The 3,519-nt window shown below is 43.1% G+C and overlaps 1 long non-coding RNA gene across 1 annotated transcript; it reads right to left on the bottom strand.

The window, feature by feature from the left end:
• Nucleotides 1-902: 902 nt before the first annotated feature.
• Nucleotides 903-3,454, bottom strand: LOC135980170 (uncharacterized). The gene is made up of 4 exons (XR_010597370.1): nt 3,035-3,454; nt 2,693-2,773; nt 1,778-1,916; nt 903-1,034 (listed from the first exon to the last, which is right to left on the bottom strand). It is a non-coding gene; the product is annotated as an uncharacterized LOC135980170 (long non-coding RNA).
• Between the last annotated feature and the right edge of the window lie 65 nt (nt 3,455-3,519).

The following is a 3,519-nucleotide window of genomic DNA, read 5'->3' as shown; positions in this document are numbered from 1 at the left end:
TTAGCCCTCTCACACCACTAAGTAGAGCCAAAAGGGTTGGGTTTATTTTTCCCAGGTAGTTAATTTGTCCACTGGGAACTGGATGCTTCCTCTTTGCTCCTAATAGCTTTCCCACAGTCACTAGCTCCAAACACTGTTAGCTTAGCTCACAGACAATCTTACTCTTCTAATGCCTGAAGTCTGAGCACTTATTAACTCATGCGGTTAGTTTTTGTTTAGTTCCCACATGCCACAAGAGCCTTTCCATTATGTGTGTTTTAGATTCTCTTTCTTAAAGAAAGCATCAGGATACGAACTTTTGTAAGTGTTTTTTTTGCCTTATCGCCACACACATTTAATTTAAATGTGAGCTGTAAAGGCAATCTCTTTGCTTGATCATTTATGCCTTTATTGTGCTCATGCAGATAAGAGATTGAAGCATGACTAGTGATTGTCACTGCTATTCCACTTGCTGCATCAGTGTAGGATAATACTGCTGCATTTGAGTTTGATCATGCTACAGTAAGACACACACTGATTTCATTGACACTTGGTCTGAAAATCTCTCTGACCACATTGGATCTGGAACAGAACACAGGACGACTTTCGTTAACACCAAAAGGATTTTAAATGAACAGTTTCATGGTGCTCCTTTCAAATCATAAAATGTGAACTTTACACAGAAATGTGTTTACAAATCATTTCCATTTACACTCGATTCTGCTCATTACTGGCTGGAAATTATATACAGAGACTGGCATTGCAGCTTCACTCATTTGTAAGGAAATTGGAGAATTTATTCAGGAAATAAAAACAGGATTTCCCAGTTCCTACCTGACATGGCTACTCACAGATGCAGTAGGAGCGTGCTAAGCCTTCAGAGAAAACGGGTACTGCGGATGCCACCAATCCAAGAGACGTACACTGTGCACAGGGTCCAGGATAACTTGTACTCCTTGGTCAAGTCGGGGCTTCTTGCCGTTCCGGACAGGAGAATCCTGGAACACCAACCTCACTCTGTGATGTCTCATGTCAGTGCTCATGTTTATTGTGAACTGCAGGGAAGAAAATTGGCAATTTCCTTAATAGACATCTAGGCATTTTCTGGAAGCAGTATCTAATTTCTCTTCAAATACTATCTACTACTGTGAATGCTGATCCCTAATTCTTATTGGACAAACATTTTCTTTGTGGTGTTTTACACTTAAACTTTATATTTTCAAATACTTTTTTTTTTTAAATTGAGGGCCTCCAAAAAGTATGCTTTTCACAAAAAAGATACTAGAAAGACATCATCAAAATCTGAAAGATCAACCAACTCTCTTCTAAAGTTGAAATAAATGTTATTTGGAGCTTTGATCTTACGGAAGTGCAAAGGTGAGAGAACTTGGACACTATTCTCCAATTCTACCTTTAATACCCATAAGTTATCTAGGGTATGTTGGGGGCTGCTGACTAAGACTCCTAGGCACGATGAGAATACAAATCCTCATCCCTCCTTCCCCCAGGAATGGAGCACATTTCGTTGAAGACGGCTGACAAACAGTCCGTTCTAGTTGGGCCTCGAGGGCTGTTGCCATGAATCTACATCAACCATCAGAGAATTTAGTGACTTGCAGAAACTAAACTGAAGAGATCCTTGAGTGATGGCCCCAATGCACTAGGGAAATGCATATTAATTAGTCTGCTGGTGCAGCAAGATTTACAGACAAGCGGTAATGACCAGACCATTTTCTTAGCACATTTTGATGGTGCTTACATGCAGATTTCTTAACACTTACCAAGGTAAATATCATACCCATGACTACCGACAGGAAGATGAAGTTGAGGGTGGTGATTTGCAGCAGACAGCAGTCCTGCTCAGGATTTGTGTGAACATCCTCATACTGAACAGGTGGCTGAAGACCTTTGCAAGAGTTACTCTTCAATCTGGGAGGCTTGACAGAACGAGACAGACCGGTTCATTCAACTCAACTGAAGCCAACCAGAAATTTCACTTCATGTCTAGAGACCATCCTGGCTCAGCAGCAGATTCCCGCCTAACACCCAACTGTTCGGGCCAAAGGGTTCCATGGTCAATGAAAACCCTGGGATGGAGGGTTTGCAAGACTGTCTCTTTGAAGACAGACTCTGCAGGTCCTGATAGGGTGCTCGGTATTATACATTTATCCTGAGTCTGGTTAAAGGAGGGTTTCACAAAGATTACTGTCACCCCCTGAGAAAAGGGTTGGTTAGCTTTGGAAAGGCTTTCCGTGTGACGAGAGAAAAGACATTAATGCAACACATTTCAAACTTGGGTCCCTAACCGTAGGCCACTAAATCAAAGTGACTGGCTTTTCAGAGGAGCCGAGTCATCGCAACTCCCCACTGAAGGTATTTGGGGCTATAGATACTCAGCACGTTGGGTTAGGGGCAGGCAATCGGCAGCCTAAATATGGACATAGGGATCTAATCCTTTAGACACTCAAGACTGAAAACGTTGGCCTGTTTTAAAGCAGTAAGAATTGCCTCCTGCTCTAGTTTCCCTACTCAGCAGTTCCACAAGTGCCTTACGTGCCCACCTCTGCATTTGGCAACATGTATTTCTTTTACCAGGAGATCTGATTTTAATTGCTCTACTGCGCCCATCAATAACAACTCTGGAAGAAAAATCATTATGGCTTCAAAACCTTACCGCCCTGACATTTCAATGGCAAGTGCTTAGCTTTCATACCTGTTTTTTGAATTTGAAGTTAAATTCCCACATAGGTTCTCGTCTGTTCCCTTCAATCTTTCTGCACCAGAAAAGCAAACACTGAATTGGGGGGGGGGGGGGGGAATACAGTAGTAGAGTTAATTATTTCATTTTTAGTGAATTTCAACACAGGCAAAGAGCTCAAACTACAAACCACAGGAGCAGCTGAAGAGATGGCAGCAGTCTGGTCCCATTCGTTACATTAATGCATACCTGAGAGACAAGGTGGGTGAAGTAATATCTTTTACTGGACCACCCACCTTCTCTCTAATATCCAGGGACCGACACAGCTACAACTACACTGCAAACGTTAATGCATACCTGGCATTTTCCATTTGCCAGTCAGAAGGTGGCAACCTCGCTATACCAGAGGGTGACACAGGACTTGGGCTCTAGCAGTGCTTCCTCTGTTCCGCTCACCCATTCCACATAGAAGAGGAAAGCAGAATGGACTTTGCTCCTCTACATACTACATGGAATAGCCAAATTAAATTGATAAAATCTCAGGTCAATGTATGCATTCAGCTCACCCTCAGAACAGAGCAGGAGTGAGGGAGAGCAAACAGCAGATCAGGGAAGGAGAAAACAAAGAGAAGCAAATGTTAAAAGCGACTGGACAGAGCTGAAAAAGCGCGGGGGGAGGGGGAGGAGGGAGAGGAGGCGCACCCAGAGGTCACACTCCCCTCCATTAGGCAGTCACGTCCTAGTATTTCGAAATCACAAAGCAAAGCTTTGGCTGTACAGTTCAACTAGTGGCTCAGAACATTGCTTCTTTTCTAAAGGCGGATGAATACATGGGGTCCGAG

The sequence above is a fragment of the Chrysemys picta genome, unplaced genomic scaffold (assembly GCF_011386835.1).
Source record: "Chrysemys picta bellii isolate R12L10 unplaced genomic scaffold, ASM1138683v2 scaf2058, whole genome shotgun sequence".
Classification (NCBI taxonomy): Eukaryota; Metazoa; Chordata; order Testudines; family Emydidae; genus Chrysemys; species Chrysemys picta.
This window is presented reverse-complemented; position numbering and strand designations above follow the sequence as displayed.